Genomic DNA, 21,271 nt, shown 5'->3' with positions numbered 1-21,271 from the left:
ATAATGTTAACAATTTCATCAGTGTATCTTTGCTTAATTTTCTAGGTGATGAACATAGGTTCAATACTAAGGGTGATGTCATGTAGATATGACACCCATATTTCAGATCGTATTTGATTAGCAATCATTCTAACTTTTTCCTATCATTTGTGACATCAAATATCAGTAAAATTTCATCAAATTAACTCCAAATCCATAAAGAAAAGAACATAATAATATGATATTTGTTTCAATAATAACATTAAAATTTACAATAATTAATGTTTACCTCTATTGAAGGTGTCTAAGATGGTGCATCCATATCGCCTTGTGAAAAAAATTAGTAAGTTTTAGAAATCAGCAACGAAATTAAAATAATAGACTTACCAAAAAAAATATTAATAATGAAGTAGATTGTATATGTAAATCATTTGTCTTAAGTTAAAAATTTAGTGTAACTAATTTTTATATCTAAAAAAACATTTGACATGTTCTACTTAATGTTTATATGTGCACATATGGTTTGGAAAGAAAAATTTGGTCATACAAGACCCCATCATAGTTGACATTGATCCTACTTGGACATTTCATTGATCATCATGATCTTCATCCATGTCATCATCATCGTCATCATCATCATCATCATTGTACTTGTCACTTTGATCGTCATTGTCACCACCACCATCTTCATCACCATCATCATCATCTTCATCACCATCATCATCATGACCATCATCGCCATGATCATCACCATGATCATGATCATCATCAGCATCAGCATCATCATCATCATCATCATCATCATCATCATCTTCATCATTGGGTAACTGTCATTCCTAATAATCATTTACTTCCTCTTGTGTTTCTTCAATATCTTCTTCTTTGATCACATTATACTTTACCAGCCTTCCTCTTGGGTCATGTCTAACAACAAATGACCAACTTGGTTTGTGTGGAACACCAAAGTAAAACACTTGCTTGCATTGGGTTGGAAGAACATAGGGCTCATCTCCGACTGGCTCAAATGACCTTGTATTAATCATAGTAAATCCACTATCATGTTCAATAATAGTCCTATCAGGATTATTTTGATTTAGTCATAACCTGAACCATTTGATGACAAATAGAACTATTTTGAATGAATTAAAGCCACACTCAGGTATATGATCCAAAATGCCATAGTATCAATTTTCAGATTATTGAGGATGTATGTCAGTTCTAGATGAAATATTGGTGACTACGAAGACAACACTTATCCCAAAATCACACATTTTCTTCATTTTGTCTGACTTTTTTGTGTAGAATTTATAGCCATGGTAGTACATAGCTTTGTGGTGTTTGACCTACAATTATTCAAACATGTCAAGAATCTTCTCATAGATCTGTGAGTTGATATTAAACTTATGTCACATGATTAGTAATCTTATGCATACCTTTGTATCTCTTAATCCATATATTAGATCAAGTACCATTGGCATAACATTGGGATCTCCATTATGATGAGCTTCTTTAACCAACAATGCAACACCATCCCATGTTAATGAGCGACCATTTTCTTGAGACTGTTCAATCCATACCGTCATCTAATCAAGATTGTTTGCAATATACAAGTGTAGTGCATCCCATTCATGACCAACTATAAAGAAGACAATTACACCAGTTAGAAATAACTTATATATATATATATATATATATATATATATATATATATATATATATATATATATATATATATATATATATATATATATATATATATATATATATATATATATATATATATATATATATATATATATATATATATATATATATATATTGATGATGGATAAGAATTATTAAACTACAAAAAAAAAACTTATAATCACCTCTCACCCTCCTCAATCTACCTTTCCTTGTCAGGTACTCCCCTTTGAATTTTTCATTAGAGTTGGGATTCCAAATGCGATCTACATGGATATCTGCTGCAAACTTTGGAAGATATTCACTAATGTACACCATAGTCTGGTATATCATATATCCCTCTATCATAGAACCCTCAAGATGTGCTCTTTGTCGAATCAATCCCTTCATAAATTTCAAGTGCCTCTCAATCATCCACATTGATCTAGCTTGTACAGGTCCACACAATTCAATCTCCTCAACTTGATGTATGAGGTAGTGTTCTTGAGCATTGAAAAAAGTTGGAGGTAAACACTTTTGCATTTCACACATAAGCTACAAAATTTTTCTCTTCCAATATGCTATATCGTTTTTATCAATTTCTTTAGATGATAACCACCTAAAAGAGATTCAACATACAAAAATACATAAATGAGATTTCAAATAAAATTATATAGTAGATTTCAGATAAAATGCTACAAATCTAAGAAAAAAACACTTCTAACCTCATGTATTTTTCAAGATCATATATGACTTGTTTAATACTATTGTTAAACTGTTGTAGAAGGGATGGAGGTAGGACAAACTACAATCATTAAAAAATGATCATTTCAATATATTATTAAATAATGAAATTGGTAGTACATTCAATCTTACAAATATACTATAAATAGAGAGCATGACTTACCTTGACAAAGGTATGCCAATCATGTGTTTTCAACCCTGGCCCAAAATCACCTTTCTTTGATAGAAGAGTGCTTATATTTGTAGCAAATCATACTAGAAATTTTTCTTTTTTTATGACTTCTTTTAATGCATCACTTTGTTTCTCTATTAATAACCAAGGAAGGGCACTCTTATTTATGTAGTCTCCATTGCTATTTGACTCAATGAAAGATTTTAGTGCATGATTGGATTCATGAATGTCAGTACAAATTTTGGCAATTTGTTCTCTATCACGTCTTTCATCCAACATTTTCCATAGTGTCTCTGTTACATTCTTTCCAATATGCATAGCATCAAACAAATGCGTGATTGGGAGATCCTTGTAATACAGTAACCTACTAAATTGAGTAGGATAACTTTTCATTCCGCTAGAAAGTTGGTCATTGATGCCTTGATGACCTTCATGAGCATCAATTACAACATTAGTAAATATAAGAAAATATCAAAATACAAATTTTAAACTTTAGATGACAAATTGGACATTACCTCGACGATTTAGTCGATCATATTCCAAATTTTATAAATGATGTGTCATTCTTTGTGGCCTTGATGATGTCTCTTCTTTCCCATTGAAAAGATGTTTTTTGGCAATTCAATACCTATGATTATTGTGGAGAAAGTGTCTAAACTCACCGAACACCTACTTTCCTAAACTTCTCGAATGATGAGATTTCATCTTCGGACCACAAACTAGACATGCAAATTTTCCCTTTGCCTGAAGACCTAAAAGATCATGTACAATTATCATGCACAACTTAAGCATTCGATAGTAATGTGTAAGCACTATAACAGACCAAAAATATGTGATCTTAACAATATAACATACCACAAAAATGAGTTAGCCCAGGGGCATCATGTATTGTCCATACAAGCATTGCATGGAATTGAAATTGTCGATATCCTATCGGTCTAGAGATGTCATACATAGTGATGCCATTCCTTAACTTTAACAACTTGTCAATTGGGGGCTCAATATACACGTTCATATCTTTAACTTGGTATTTACCTAGCAATTGAATGAACATAAACATTACTTAATTATTATGACCATTTTTATGCACTATTTATAAATTAATTTAGATAACTATAAAATGAAAAAATACCTAGCACAATCATTGACAATATTATGTGCTCCCTCTTTATGGATATCCAAGGAGAAATGTTATTGTTAATAACAAAAATAGGCCACACTGAGTAAACAAATCTCATATATCCATATGGATTGACACTGTTCGCCACTAATGAAAGTTTCAAATTACGAGGTTCTTCTTTGAAGTGTGACCATGTTTCTTCTATCTCTTTAAATGCAGAACCATTGGCAACCATTCACATAATATCATCCTAACTTCTATTGCATGCATGGTAATCCATAAATTATGCCAAGCTAGCACAACTTAATAACCGTTGAAGACGTGGAATAATGGAAATGTACTAAAGAACCTTGTGAGGAACTTTTATTATTATTTGATCTAACTAATATCTACTAATGTGACAATTAGGGAATTCTGTTGAAAATTCATGTTGTTTATGATATAGAATGTGATCATTGGGACATGCATGTATTGTATGATACTTCATTCCAATCTGATCCATAATGTTAGATAATTCTTGGTACGAACAAGGCAAAATGTTTGATGGTGGTGAGAAAAACTCACTAATCAACCTACAACAACAAATATGCATTGTTAATATAATGAATAGTAACTGTATGCTAACATTGAAGATGAAAAAAATGAAATACTTTAGCATACATGACATTTCTACATTGGATATACCATTCATAACCTTTAAGTTCACCAACAACACTATAGCTGAGAGTAGAGTCATTTGGGAGCCTTCATATAAGGGCTCGTGTACCTTCTCAAGTAAAGGTATATCAAGACCATCTGCATCATCATTATGATAAGATTCGTTAGTACCATCATTCTGAGCCCCTTCATCACCTGCCCCAATACCATCTTCTTCAATCATGTCCTCTAGCACATTATCATCTTCTTCCATGGGAGCGTTATCCTTAGCTTGGATATTCACACCTCCATGTTCGTCCAGTAGGAAATCCACATTCAGCAATGGAAGAAAATCGTGGCCCCCTTCAACATGACCATGTTGCCTATAATGACTCTAGGCTATTGTGATTAGAATTCTTTGATTCTTTAAGCCCTTACACCTTTTGCAAGGACAATTACATTTATTAGGTTTTCTTCAGATTTGAGCCCACAATGTAGCCATTGTCTCATTATTTTGTTCTAGGTTCATATTTTCAGGCATGGTCTTTCTTCATAAGAAAATATATCTGCAAATAAATTGGACATTTTGTAGTTAATGTTTATATTTACACATATGGAAATTGTTAATTAAAGTTTTCAAATATAACTAAAATGATCCTATAATTTCTAGAAGGCTTAGAGGTTTGCAAAATGTGGATTTATAGACAATTTATCTTATTTATTTGCAAAATGTCTCAAAGAGATGTCACAAGGTGAAAGTTACTTAGGTGCTAACAGTAGCATAACATGACTAATCCTGATAGCAATCACTAATGTGATTAATGCATCAACTAATGAAGATGACTAAAAGATTGAAACATATTAATGCAATCTTCAATCAAGAACATGTGAGCTCAAAATATGGGTAAATTTCAAAAACTTGTGAGCCTAAGATCATTACAATTTTAGCCATGAAATAATTGTAGTTGAAATTTGTTGAAAAATAGGCTTGAGTGGGTTGGCCTAAGGGTCAAAAGAAGAATTCAAATTTCACTTAATTATAAATCAATTAGCTTAAGAAAGTTTGGCCTCATGGTGGTTGTACAATTTAAAAAAACTTAATCCTTAGACCATTTGGGCCTAACATCAAGGGACGTGAATTTAGGACTCAAACGTCTATAAAGGTTGGATGTTGAAATTCTTTTCAACATCCAAAAAAATTCGATAAGCATATAAGAAGAGCAAATTGGCAAGTTTCACCTTGGAGGATGATTTTGGAAAAGAAATTAGAGATCAAAATATCTAAAATCAAATGGATTTAGTGTTAAACTTAGAGTTTATAGAGGAATATTATATTTGGAGGGTTCACATGCTTATAGATCTGAGTTTAGAAATGTAGCATTTTGTTACAAGCAACAAGGTAAGTGTTGATAAATATTTTGTGGGAATCCATAAATGAGAAAGGAGCTATTATATATCTTTTTAAAGGAGAAAATAGACTGGATGAATTTTGTGATTAAGTGTTCTAACTAAAATTCTCATTTTTTCTAGAAACCACAGAATGCAAATTGTATATAAAGAATAGATATTATACTCATAGAAATAATCTAAGTAGGATGTCTTCATTGGATTTTGCTTCTTAGCATTTTGATTTTAGATGAAATATGAAACCCAAATGTTTGACAAGTGGTGTTGTCTTGCAGTTTAAAGATGTCGAGAGCTAAAAGTGGAATGATTTCAAGGCAGGAAAGCAAGCTCCAATAATTCCTCTTTAGAATTGTAGCTAGAGTCCTAAGCATTCCAATCCAAATGATTGTGTATCAATAAGATTTAACACAAAATAATCCTAAGAACATTAAGTAATTTAAGCTGAAACATATAAGAAAATGAATACATGTTAATCCTACAATCGAATAATGATTATCCAAGATTCACTATTAAGGGTCCCTCAAGACTAAAATATAGATCAGCATAAACTTTGAACATGAAGGAGAAGATCTTTTGCTTGATTTTTACCATTACAAAACAATAATGTTTTGTCATATGAAAACAAGTCTTATTTTGATTTACATTACATTTTTGTGCTATTTTCATTATATTTGTTCTTTAAATTCTATTTCTAGAGACTATCCATAATTTTCCCAAATCACCATAGACTAGGACTTGTATAGATCTGCATTCTTCATTTCCAACCAGTCATATGAGAGAGGCTAAAGGTGGGGTGTTATCTTGGTGGGTAGTAAGAAACCTCTCCTAACTCACAAGTGAATGAGAGCTTTATTGACAATCATAGAATTTTAAATGTTGTACAATAATTTGTCTTTGGATGCAAATTAATGTGTCTTGAAGAGAGTGATCTTTTATCCCATGGTAGAAACCTAACCTTTCATCTATGTGAAGATATCCTTTAGATGGTAAATCATTATACATTTATCAAATACAACTTTATAGAAAAGATATAATGGAGCATGCTTTCTCTTGCCTGTACTGTGCAGGTTAACCCTTAGTTTTATGCATTCAGGTGGATTACTCTACTTTTCACACAAGAGTTTAGATTCCTTAATATTCTAAGAATTTGGGACTCACTTCTAAGAAATCCCTATAGGCCTATGGTATATTTCTATCTTCCATCTTAAAGAGACAATCTTCTATTAATCATTTACATAAAATTTCAATCAAAGTTTTACAAAAGTTATAAGCTGTCAAATACCCAAAAAACTAAATAAGTAAATATGTGCTCTATTAATTTTCTTGATAATGAAATAAAAGATACTGGCATATTAGAGAGCTTGAGTCAATGCTTCTGAGGTGTATCACATTTTTACATAAAATTTTAGGCTATCTAGTGACTGGGCATTGCCTAATCTATTACTGCGGGACATATTACTTCGCATATGATGTGTTATGCTAATGTGTGTAAGAAGCCGCTTGTTGGCTGGTGATTTTACATCAAATCTGAAGTTGCTTCAACATTATCCATTGATTGACATCAACCATCTCTTGTGTGTGGTAGATGAACTAAAAACAAAATCTTAAAAGTTTTACACTATTGATATTTGATCATTCAAAATGTAGCAAAAATTGCTTGTCAATTTCAAATACATTCGAGATTCTTTTTATAGAGATAATAGCCCAATCCAGAACAAAAATATGATCTAATAGAAAAATCATATGATTGTTTAATGAATAAACTTGTTTTTTTTTACCAAATGGTAAAGAAATTTCTTTTCTCGAGTTTCATCACTGAAAAGGATCATAGGTTAGGCATTTTACTCATCAGGGTTCAATTATCCATTTCCCATGTAGCATGATGGTTAGAAAATAAACTGATGTGATTTTATCAAGATAAATCTAGTCCAATCAGATTGATTGAATACTTAAGGCATGCAATAGTCATTATTATATATGAAATTTATCAAAAGTTAGGTCATAAAAGAAGGCAATCTACGTAAGATATTTTAGTAATACTTTTAGTTTTTAACTGATTTAAGAGGCTTAGATGTATCTTCCTTCAAATTTTGGCTTCTCCTTTGACCCATATTGGGTTGTTTTAACAATTAATATATTACACATAGAATACCAAAATATTACCAAGACCTCTCTACAAATTTGTTTTGGATTAAGACCTCACATGTTTGAAAATCCCATAAACTAAGTAATGAAGCACATTGTGAATCTTGAATTCAATCCATCCCAAGATGGAATTAGGTTTCTGGACAACCCATGTTTGCCTCGTAGGGTGTAGTTTAATGTATATGAGAATATATAGGAAATGTAATAGATAGTAATGTCAGAGAACTCACAAATGCTTCTTTATTAATTCCATCAATGTTTAAAACATATGACACCAAAATACAGGACAACAATTACCACAATGCCATCATTATAGTGATATCTTTGGGATGAAAGTACATGACATATATAAGTGTCAAAGGGGTGCAAGCTCCAGTTATTTTGATATTTTGATATCCCTTGAAGGAAAATTAATTCCTCATTCCTTTTACCTAGAATTCCACTAGACAAATTATATCATTGAGTACAAAGCCCTAATCATGTGGGTACATGTCGTGATTCCTATAGAGATTAAAAGCCTTCATATACATAGAAACTGTATGTTGATAGTGAATCTAATAACAACTTAAGGGGAACCAATCTAGGTTGTCTCAGTATATAGAATTACCATTGATCTTAATCAATTCTATTACTACACCATAGATAGTATTTCAAAGAGAGAAAATTGGTATGCAGATGCAAAGGCTAGTGTAGCCTCTTTGGTCTGACCTGAAATCATCACTAATGCATATCAATTTGTGCTACAAGTGTTGAGATCTCATGTAGTATCAGAATTTCCAAGCCTTGGTGATCCCATTTGTGTACATGTAGACTCAAAATAATGGTTTGTTGGCATCTATGGGTATCTGAAGAGAAAAAAATTCCCTGATAGAGTTGATGAAAATGCTTATATTAGGATAAGAAAACTCTTTGGTTGCTATCTTGTCTTGTCAAATGTCTTGTATCGGAGATCCTATAATGGTCTCCTCCAATGATACTTAACCAAGGGTGAGATACCACTCATTTTTTGAGAGGCTCATTCAAACCCCACTATAGGACATAAGGTGGTAAGGCCCTAGTTCAAAAGGTAATTCATGTGCAATACTATTAGAAAATGATGGAAATTGACTCCTTTTCATTTATCAAGAGTACTCACAATGCCAACAACATAGAAATTTGATTTAAGCTCTTGGATAGGCTTACTAAGCTCAAAACTCTATGTGGCCCTTCTAGACATGGGGTTTAGATATAATTGGAAAAATATCTCTGCCACTATTTAAAGGCCATATTTTTATCATCACGACCTCATAGTATTTTAGTAAGTGGGTGGAAGGGGGCCCATTAAGGTCTACCATCATTGAAATTATCTATCAGTTCATACTAGACAATATCTAATTTCATTTTGGTTTATCTTCCACTATTGTCTCAAATAATGGGACATATTTTTAAAATGAGGTAAAATAGTTACAAAAATATTTTGTGTCCTACATAACTTCTCTATACCTTATTATTTTCAATCCAATAGTTAGGTAGAAGCCTCTGACAAGACCATTGAGAAAATATTGCAAACATTTGTAATTAAGAATGGGAGAGATTGGCATACCCAATTAACCTATGCTTTTTGGGCTTATTGCACTAGTGTCTCTATAGATACATGATCTACTCCTTATAGCCTAGTATACAGAGCCAATGCTATCATGCCCCTAAACTAGAGATACCATGATTATGTGTCTCCCTTAAAGGAGTGATCGGTGATGACACTAATAGTTTGAATCATTTGCATGAGTTAAAAATGTTGGATGAACATACTCTACATCTTTGAGCTTATTAGAAAGCACTCTCATAACTTTAAGATAGGTAATCTCATTCTTTGCAAATCCAAATGAATGTAAATGTGTCACCTAGTCAAAGAAGTAAATTCAGCCTAACTGGCTGGGGCCATATGTTTTCACCTTTTTCTTATAGGTATGGAGCCTAAAAGTTAGCCCCCATGGACAATACCCCTCTCAAGGAACCCATGAATGTTGTTAATTGATAATGGTGTTATGCATAAATGTGTCATGCAATATGAATCCAAGTGATCCCCATGACATATTGTCATCAACATGAGTGTTTATCTTTGTGGTAATAACCATATTTTTGATATGTGTTTGCATGTATGGTGTGACTACAACTATAAAACATACATAAAGAGAACCAAGATAATAGAAGAATGGAATCTGAACTCCAAAAACCTATATAATGTTAGAGTGCCTACAAAGTAACCTAGTCAATATTTCTAATAAACAAGAGTCTGTAGCCCGGTCGATACAGCCAATATCTTGTGATGGGAACCTGATCATACTAGCTATTTAGGTAGGGACCTAAGTCCCCAATTGAAAAGCTAGGTTGTCCAGAACATACCTATTGTTTATAGTTATTAAGTTTCTATATCGTCTAATTAAGTGAATTTTTTGGCTTTTTAGACCCCAGTTATAGGACTTTTCTAACAGTATTTGTTCTAATTCTAAGCAAAATGTGTATGTTGGATAACAAGAGTATCATAAATTGGAACTTTATCTTGATGGACAATTCACAAGAAAGAATTTGGTACATTTATATACTATCTAGTGTCTTGTTAATATTGTCATCAATTGAGACTATTATTTATATATCCTCTGGAGATGTAAGACTATCATGCTTCTAGCTACACATACAAATAGGAAGTTTGAAACACTGTTGAAGCATTTAGCACACACTACTATCAAATCAGCTAGGTGATAAGTACGTTGCAACTTTATTGAAACTTCATAGAAGATGTTTGGTATCATTCATAATTGATTCCTAATTATGTATTGAGGCAATAGTTAGAGTGTTTTAATTTTGACATTTTCTAATAGCCTTGGACTAATAGTTATGATTGGTTGACTATCATGTTCATAATTCTACCACATTCAATATGGTAGCTGAATCAAGTCATTAATCCTTGATTGGAGCAATGGAGATATGGTGTATTCATATACTCATAATTGTAGGAAAGTTGTCTAGACTCTGGCACAAAGTTGAAGAATGATTTAATCTAAATCATTGATGAGGAGATAGATTGGACCTGAATATTGAAAGCAATCTTTAACCACTTTGTGCTATTGCCATATTGTTAGGAATCTTCTGATACACTTTGCTTTGAGTATCCAATGAACTATTTTGAAATTTTTCTTAAGGTTGATCCTTCCAATTTTTTATACTGTGTCTAGTAAAAAGGGGATGTTCTAGGGATAGGGACAGGACATCCTCCTTCCTAACCTTGGGGGATGTCTCCTAGGAATCCTCCTCATTGGGAAATCCCATGGGGATGCAAACCCATCCCCAACATCTCCGTGCTATCTCAGAGATGTCCTAAAGTCCCCTACAACAACCAACTTTAAACATGGGAAAAAGGAAAACTTTAATATTTTATCAAAAAACCCAATGTTCCCATACCCTCTTAAAGCTAAGCAGCAAAGGTTCTTGGTATTTCAAGGTTTGAGCTAGGAATCCCCATCAAAGTTTTACTCAATAGGCAAGCCTTTAAGGGTAAGCTCATGTTAGTGACCTCAAACCTCAAGTCTCAAGATCCCTAATAGGAGAAAATAATTCAAGTACTTTGGAACTCTTTGTCTAAGATTCTCGTTTCTATAATGATAAATTATTAGACATTTTAAGGGAATTCAAAGAAACACATTTCAAACCACAATTTCTAAAACCATGCCTTTAAGAAAGCAATATTTTATAGTCCCTTACTCCAAAATCCTTGTTCAACACATATCAACCAAATCAAGCTTTGCTCCCCATCTGTCTTATTGCAACTTTGTTTCAAAGAGGTTTCTGAAGTTGAGTAAACTAGTATTCATAGTCATTATTTGCAAGGACGAAAAAAGAGTAAAACACTCATCCTCTTCATTATTTGTGTCAGAAAAAGAAAGAATAAATTCCCATCCAAGGAAAAAAAAAAAGAGTAAGAACCCAAATTATTCATGATTTATAAGAGAGGAAAAAGGTAAACATGCATCCAAATTATTGTTTATACTATGAAGGTAGATTTCAACTAAAGAATGATATTTAGTTAACCAACTGGTTGTTATTGACAAATACCTCAAAAAATATTGACAAATAAATCTTTATTGCAGCATGACAAAGTATACTCTGGTTCTACAAAATGACAAATAAATCTTTATTGCAGCTTGCAAATATGATATTGCATAGTAGCTTGGGAACCCTCTAAATAAAAATAAACTATTTTAAAGAGTTGTAGAATACAGATTTATGAAACAACAACTTAATTTTACTTCTATTAACAATAGTTTAAAAAAATTAAAATAGTATAAAAACTATGAATTGCTACATGCTTGAACACTAAACCTATGGTGTAAAATGAAGATAACTATCAAAACTCTTACTCATTGCTAATGCATTACCCTGGTTTATTAAAACTAAATAGATTTTAAATAGAAACTAATTGCAGATGGTTATCATGCCAAAAGTTTATATGTTTTAAATGATGTTGATACAACCACTTCCCCTAAGGAGACTAGTTACAAGTGTCAATGGATAAAAAAGAATCTATAACATGTAAAGTGTTGTGCTCAATACTGAATTTGTTGTTATTCTGATCTTAGAAGTGAGGAGAAATTAGGCTCCCACATTAATGGCTAGCCATCTTGGAAATTGAGTTTGTTGCATTATATTTGCTTCCATACAGTGACCCTAGAATGTGTTGCTTGCAATTTCAATCTAGTGAAGCAAGGATCAAAGGTGTAAACTTACCATAGAGATAAAAGGAGCCCCAGAGAAAATAAGTTGTTGGTATGTAAAATTATTCATAGTCAGGATCCTCTTGTTAAAGAAATGATTAACATTCCTCATCTCAAAATAAAATAGAGAGCATAGATTCTGAAGGGAATTTTTTGTTTGGATTCATCAAATCCATTTTAACAAGATGTGCTCTATGATTTCCAAATATTTGATAAGGAATCTATATAATGGATGAAATTTAGCTTACTAAAATTTTTTTGACCTAAGCATAAATCCTTCTCAACTTCCATGTAAGATGTATGTTAATTACTAAGCAATTGATTTGATACGATTCTTCTGCCACTAATATTACCTGATACATAGAGACATGCTAAAATCAAAATATCTAGATCAAAAATTTGTGCTAAATAATGACAATTCTAATAACTAGTTGTATAGCCAAATTTGGCATTAGCTTTATATTTTGGACTTCAATTGAAGTTTTATTTTCAAGATTGGACTTTGCTATTTCCTATAGATGTAGCAATATTGAAGTTTTGAGATAGAATACGATGTGCATCAAAATTTTAGGGATGTACAACTATAAAATATAGGGGTTTGAAGTCTACAGAATAGTAGATTAGATATTCAGAATGTGCTCTATAATTCTAATATACCTTCAATGCAAATGCAAATTGAATGAAAAATGCATAATTCTGCCCAAATAAATTAGAGAAGGATAACTTATAAACAAAATCAAACTGTTAAATAAAAAATATCTACACCAAAAATATCCAACAATGTATCTACAAAAATCTTATTGCTATAATCTAACATATTTAAACCTAGAATATACTGACTCTAGTTGCATTCAAAATAGTGAAATGTTTCAACAAATCCTTGGTCTTTTGGTGAAGTTGAAAGTTGAAATCATCCATAATGTAAAAAAGAAAATAATAAGTGATTTCCCTCTTATGATAAGTTTGAAGTACTCACATTTATTTTAGTTATCTCTAAAATATTTTTTTTTTGGAGATCTCCCTATGTTCAAATGATCTCATATGGAATGTGGGGATGCTGGATGGTGGCCCTAAAATTCTATGGTGTTAGATATTACAGGGCTCATATGATTGACATTAAACATTAAATGATTAAGCATTAAATGATTGAGCAAAGCCATTGGATTAAACTAAAATGTTTGTGTTTCTAATGAAGAAAAGAAGGGTAAGAACCCTTACTATTCTAGAGGTTGCATTAGTGAAGCTCGAAAACCCCTGTTTGCACTGAAGTAGTAAAACATTGTTGGCATGTAATCCTCAAACCCTGCCTCTGCACATAATCCTAGCGCCACAAAATGCAATGAGGAAAAAATAACCACACAAGCTCTCTTCCAGTCCCGTAAGAATGAAATTAGGGCAGCAAAGAGTTTTTTATTTTTTTGGCATAGTGTAAGCCCATGTTGGTCAAAATTTTGACCAACACGAGCTTGTATATATATATATATATATGTTTCCTTCCATATTTTGACCAATTTGACCCCATTTTTTAGATGGTTTAAAATTTTGGTTTAAAAATGGGGTCAAATATACTAGTGAGTGTGTGAGAGAGAAAGAGTAGGGGATGGGAGAGACTGAGAGTGAGAGAGAGAGTAGGGGGTGGGAGAGAGAGAGAGAGAGAGAGAGAGAGAGAGAGAGAGAGAGAGAGAGAGAGTAGAGGGTGGGAGAGAGAGTAGGGGTTGGGAGAATGAGAGAGAGAGTAGAGGATGGGAGAGAGAGTGAGGGAGAGAGAGTAAGTGGTGGGAGAGAGAGAGAGAGAGAGAGAGAGAGAGAGGAGGAGGAGGAGGAGGAAGGAGGATGGTAGCATGTGAGAGAGAGTAGGGGATGGGAGAGGACATAAAGTGAGTGACAGAGAGAGACTAGGGTGGGGGAGAGAGAGAGAGAGTACGAGATGGGAGTGTGTGTGTGTGTGTGTGTGTGTGTGTGTGTGTGTGTGAGAGAGAGAGAGAGAGTAGGGGGTGAGAGAGAGAGAGAGATGGGAGAGAGAGAGTTAGAGTGAGAGAGATTAGGGGGTGGGAGAATGAGAGAGAGAGTAGGTGGTGGGAGAGGGAGTGGGAGTGGGAGAGTGAGAGAGAGAGTGGGGGGGATTTGAGTGTGTGTGAGAGAGAGGGAGAGAGTAGGGGATGGGAGGGAAGAGATAGAGAGTAGGGAGAGAGAAAGAGAGAGTAGGGGATGGAGGAGGAGAGAGAGATAGAGTGAGAGAGAGTAGGGGATGGGACTGTGTGTGAGTGAGAAAGAGAGAGAGAGAGAGAGAGAGTAGGGGATGGGGGAGGGAGAGAGAGAGAGAGGGGGGGGGATGGGAGTGTGTGTGTGTGTGTGTGTGTGTGTGTGTGTGTGTGTGTGTGTGAGAGAGAGAGAGAGAGAGAGAGTAAGGGATGTGAGAGAGAGTGAGGGAGAGAGAGTAGAGGGTGGGAGAAAGAGAGAGAGTAGGGGATAGGAGAGAGAGAGAGAGAGAGAGAGAGAGAGAGAGTAAGTGGTGGGAGAGGGAGAGAGAGGGGGCAATGGGAGTGTGTGTGTGTGTGTGAGAGAGAGAGAGAGAGTAGGGGTGGGAGAGGAGAGAGAGTGAGAGAGAAAGAGAGAGAGAGAGAGAGAGATGAGAGTGTGAGTGTGAGTGTGAGTGTGAGTGTGAGTGTGTGTGTGTGTGTGTGTGTGTGTGTGTGAGAGAGAGTAGGGGATGGGAGGGAGGGAGTGTGAGAGAGAGAAGGGGATGGGAGAGAGAGAGAGAGAGAGAGAGAGATAGTGAGAGAGTAGGGGATGGGAGAGAGAGAGTGAGAGAGAGTAGGTGGGAGAAAGACAAAGAGAGAGTAGGGGATGGGAGAGAGAGTGAGAGAGAGTAGATGGTGGTAGATAGAGAGAGAGCGGGGGGATGGGAGTGTGTGTGTGTGTGTGTGTGTGCGTGCATGAGAGAGAGAGAGAGAGAGAGAGAGAGAGAGAGAGAGAGAGTGGGATGGGGGGGTGTGTGTGAGAGAGAATGGGATGATAGAGGGTGGGATAGGGAGAGACAAATTTTTCACATAGTGCATATGCTCTATAGTGTGTACGTGTGTTAGAGGGCGTATAGGCTATAATGTGTATGCACTATATGAAAACACCAAAAATTGGTAATAACAAAAGTTTTGATCCTTACTAATCCATATTCTAATTTTTATCTATTGTGTGTTCTATTGTTCCAATAGAAAACACAGGTTTCATGCTATTGGAAGTTAGCATTCACCATATTCAATTATTGGATGCACTATTTGAAGGCTTTTTTAATATTCTTTCATTCTATTTGAAGCTAGCAAACACCAAATTCAATCATTGGATACACTATTTTAAGGCTTTTCAAATATTCCTTCTATAGAAAAGGTTAGTGCAGTCCTTTTTAAATATTCTTTTCTGCTATATAGAGACAAATTTGATTATAATTTGACAAGTTGTTTAATATATATAGTGAATTCATTAAAATTTTGTATGTTTGAACGAATTGTTATTTGGAAATGGTTAGAAATTTGACAAGTTGTTTAATATATATTGTATATTCATTAAAATAATTGTAATGGGTATGTGCAAGATCATGGTCAACCAAACTATGGCCTTAAGTGTTAGTGAAAAACCAGCAAATCAAGGTTATGCAAACTTGACACATAATTTTAAAGTGGTTCTGGACTTTATATCAAAAAGTTGTAAGAAAATAATTTGTAAGAAATTGAATGTAGTTTCTAAACTACTAGGACTTATTTGGAGAAAAATATAATTGATTGGTCAAAAGTTTGGATTTTAATGCAGTATGACAAAAATTTCAAGGCGAAAATAAAAAGTAGGTGTATGTTTGACCACCTTAATCAAAATCAAATGATAATATTTTTTAATATAATTATAGATATAAAAAGTAGAGTCATGCTCAGATGTGACACATATTTTTGGATATTTTTATTCCAAATAAATAATTAAATATGAATTTTCTACTAAAACTTTTTCGAAAAAAAAACTCTCATGTCTGACAACCTTAACTAATATAGAATTTTACCAAATTAAATTTTATTTTTCTTATACTAGGCGAAGCATAGAATGTGATGCAACTTTTGGATTTAAAAAATGTTATACCATTTGAAAGTTATAATTATTTTTCAATTAGTATGTCAATCAACACTTTACAATCATTTTCATTGAAAATTAACTAATAAATACTTATCGAACTTTGAATTTGATAGCAATTATATCGATGAAATCTTGAGAGTATTATACAAAAACCCTTCTCGTTTCATTCAATTTTTATGAAAATAACATTGTCAGATGGCTACCCAAAGTTTGAGTGTCAGAGAAACCCTTCTCAAACATGTTTTTTGGGTTCACCAAATAGACTTGGTAAATAACGAGCCAAATCAGATATGCGAAATCAAATCAGGTATCCAATCTGAAATCAGATACTTAATTTGAAATCGGGTACCCAATCAAGTACGTGATTTTTCAATCACAATTTTGGAGGGAAATTTGAGAGGAAATATTTTCCAATTGCAAGTTTGGAGGGAGGGAAATTTGAGAGGAAAGAAATTTTCCAAACGCAATTTTGGAGAGTAATTTAAGAGGGAAACTATTATTATTATATATGATTATAATTATTATTATATATAGTAATATGTATGATTATTATTATTATACATAATATAGTTATACATATAATTATTATTATTATAACTAAATATAATATAGTAATATAAATGATAAATATTATTATTATTAAATATATATAGTAATATTATATGACAATTATTATATATAATAATATATATGGCTATTATTATTATTAAATCTATAATCTAGTAACATATATGATTATCATTGTTAGATAATCTAATAATATATTATTATTATATTAAAATATATAGTATTATATTATTATTAAATATAATATTATCATAAAATGCATCAAAAGGGGTCATAGGTTAACCTATGACCCCTCTATATGCATTGGAACCAACCAAATGTGCCCCTATGGGCCATAGGACCCTTAGGGACATAGGTTGTCATGAAACACATTAAGAGGGGTCATAGTTTAACCTATGACCCCTCTCGATGCATTGGAATGTTGTCTAACTTTTAGTCACCTAATTTTAATCTTCAAAAGTCACCTCTCATGAAAAGAAGTTCCCTTAAAGTGTTCCCTAATTTTTCTAATGTGTTCTCATGAAGATTGAATTGGTTTAAAAACCGCAAACATGCTACTATGAAGAAGGCTAATGGGCAAACAGCTTTGGTGCCCCTTTTTGAAAGCCAAGGACATGTTGTTGGAGAGGTTTGTATAGAACCCATTGCAAGAAAGAAAGTTGAGCATAATGGTGTAAAGATTGAGTTTCTCAGGAAAATAGAGTTGTACTTTGACAGAGGGAATTTTTGTGAGTTCACCTCCCTGGTTTGGGAGCTTGATGTACCTGGATGTATCCACTAGAGAATTGCCTAGGAATATGTTGCTTGCAATTGATCGCAATCTAGTACAGTCAATTGTGCCTGGGACAGGATTGACTGTAATGGGTATATACAGTATTTTTCAAGCAAACAATTCTTCTACACAAAAAGAAGCTGTAGCCATCAGGTAGCCATATATCAGAGTTGTAAGTATTGAACAGGCTATAGAGGTTGACAACAAAGGCCCCACTTCCTTTACTATAGCTGAAGAAATGGAGTTCAAAGAATTTTCTCAGAGACTTGATGCATACACAAAGTTCTATTCCATGATTACACCATCTATATTTGGTCATCCCGATGTTAAGAAAGTTGTTGCCTATTTTCTATTTGGAGAATCAAGAAAGAGATTACCTGATGGAATAAGATTAAGAGGAGACATTAATGTTTTTCTATTGGGTGATCCATCAACTGCTAAGTCACAGTTCCTTAAATTTGTTGAGAAGACAGCCCTAATAGCTGTCTACACTTCTGGAAAAGGATCATCAGCTGCTGGTTTAACAACATCTATTATTCGTGACTCCAGCATGCGGGAGTTCTATCTTGAAGGAGGCGCAATGGTTTTGGCTGATGGAGGGGTTGTTTCTATTGATGAATTTGATAAGATGAGGGCAGAAGACAAGGTTGCAATTCATGAGGCAATGGAACAACAAACAATACCCATAGCAAAGGCCGGCATTACAACTATTCTCAACTCACACACCTCAGTGCTTGCAACAACCAATCCACCTTCTAGACGTTATGATGATCTAAAAATAGCACAAGAAAATATAGATTTGCAGACAACAATTCTTTCTCGATTTGATCTCATCTTCATTGTAAACGATGTTCGAATCTATCATCAAGAAAAGCTCATTGCGAGTCATGTCATAAAAGTACATGCAAATGCAAGGCAAAGAACTAAGGATTCAGATGCTCTGGATAAAGAAAAACTGGCTTAAAAGATTCATTGAGTACTACCGAGTAAACTGCAAACTTAAGGTATCGGATGCTACTGCTACCATGTTACAAAACAACTATGTTAGAATTAGATAGCAAATGCACCAACAAACCCATGAAAGTGGAGAAGCTATACCCATACCAATTACTGTCAGGCGATTAGAAGCCATTATTCGGATTAGTGAGTCCATAGCAAAGATGTGACTATCACCTATGGCGATAGAGAAACATGTAATAGAAGTCATGAGACTTTTCAATTTTTCTACAATGAACGCTGCATATTCTGGCATTACTGATCAAATAAACTTGACACTGAAAATGAGAAATGAAATTCAGCAAGTCGAGACACAGATAAAAAGGCGAATGGGAATTGACAATGTCATGTATGAGAGACATCTTCTTGATGATTTAGCAAGAATGAGATTTAATGAATTAGTTGTAAGAACGGCCCTTGTTATCATCCATCAGAGAGATGAAGTGGAGTACAAGAGAGAGCGACATGTCATGATTCACAAAGCATAAGCTTTAACGCTTTGAATATTCTACTGCCACTAACAGGGCATCATTATTGGGCTGATGCACTGTAGGAAATTGTATTTGGGTGTGAATGGCACAACATCAAAGTCTGTACAAATTGCCGATTTGGACTGCTGGTTTGGATAGTCCTTGTTGTACTGTCTGACAAGATGCAGAGAGCCTCCATCGGGCAGTTAACTTCATGCATATAAGAGCTTCATAGTGATACATAGCGAGATGACATGATTGTTTTCCTCACATCAGTCACCTGTGCATATTGATAGTTTAACACTGCATCAAATGTGAAGATCCCGACCTTAATAACAGCATGATGTAGTATTGCCTGACCATTACACCAATAGAGTTATGTATTCAGATGTTAATGGTAGAGAATGCGCGCACCATATGTTTGACCAAATGTCTAAAGTTAATACAGTACTGTTGAAGACACTGAGCGAGAGTGATCGGCTATATAAACCTCATCAGGTACTCTTCAATTAGCGGAAGCCATCCACATTCAGATTTTGATAGCAATCAAGATTCTCAATGCCCGTATCGTGACACACGATTGACCAAAGATAGTTCAGCATATTCAGATATAAAAAAATATACATCTACACAATTCAAAAAATTCACATCTCGACAGTAGGAGATACCCAAAAGAAAATTAATCGTATAAATTTCATATTCTATATTTTTCCTAAATATCCTCGAGTTTGATTTCCAAAAATATTTAAAAGCCAAGAAAGCAAAAGGCTCGAGAGAAGGAGGGAATATTTGAAAATACGATTCTTAGTCTCCTAATGATATAAGGATGTTTCTTTCTTAAGAAACAGTTATGAATGGGACTAAAGGATAAATATGTGGACAAAATAGAAAGATATGGGCCAAGAGAAGTGGTGAAAGAGGGGAAGAGTCAAAGAAACCGAACAGTCAGTTCTGGAATTGAAGAATAACTGAAGGGTCATTGAAGAGCATTTTTATTTATTGCAAATTCTTCTGGATGCAAGGAGAGGGAAAAAAAATTGTTGATGTAATAGACTTGAGGTTGCAGAGTCAATGGAAGGGTGTTTTATATCGATGATTTTTTGTTCCATTTAGGGAGCTTGTTACTTCTATGCGTCTTTCTTTCAAATCTGAGTTGCAAGAAGAAAGGATGGATTTTTCATTCCTTTTGTAATAAGGATATGAATTAATCAGAGTAGGACGTGCTTTGTGAGATTTAGGGAAAGATTCAAAAGAAGTTCTTAATCATTTCATTTAATTTCCATAGATAGTTGCTGGGTTGTAAATTCATAAGATTTGTGGATTCTATATCTTGGTTTATAGATTAGTAAGTATTTCTTTGCTTGGATTAAGTCTTGTTTAGTTTTAATTTGGTTTGCCTCTCCTGCTCTTGGGTTAAGAGCATACCCCATGTTAGTTTAGGAGCAAAACATAATTCCTCGAATATTATTCAAACAGGAAGCTGTACCTACAAATTCAGAGAGAAGCCAGTAATCAGAAGTGGCTTTTCAACTGTTGTATTCAGATATTGTTCCTAATTTGGGTATTAAGAGTCATTTTCATAAGAAGTAAGAAAGGACAAATCTATTTACCAACACATTTTTGGCTACTCTATGGGGGAGAGCACAGTTATATAACTGGCTTCTTAAAATTTATTGCTCCAAGAGCAATTGGTGACTCTGTTCAAAAGAACCAAATCTTTACATTGGCGACTCCGTG

General features: G+C 33.7%; 1 pseudogene; it reads left to right on the top strand.

Annotated features, from left to right (window-relative positions):
- The first annotated feature begins 18,054 nt into the window (after positions 1 to 18,054).
- On the top strand, positions 18,055 to 19,552 carry LOC149579838 (DNA replication licensing factor MCM5 pseudogene; annotated as a pseudogene).
- Positions 19,553 to 21,271: the final 1,719 nt, after the last annotated feature.

This window comes from Cupressus sempervirens, chromosome 1 (assembly GCF_028749045.1).
Source record: "Cupressus sempervirens isolate cs-2001-9-10 chromosome 1, ASM2874904v1, whole genome shotgun sequence".
In the NCBI taxonomy this organism is placed as follows: Eukaryota; Viridiplantae; Streptophyta; class Pinopsida; order Cupressales; family Cupressaceae; genus Cupressus; species Cupressus sempervirens.
Note: the sequence above shows the minus strand (reverse complement) of the source record. Positions and strands in the feature narration are given on the sequence as shown.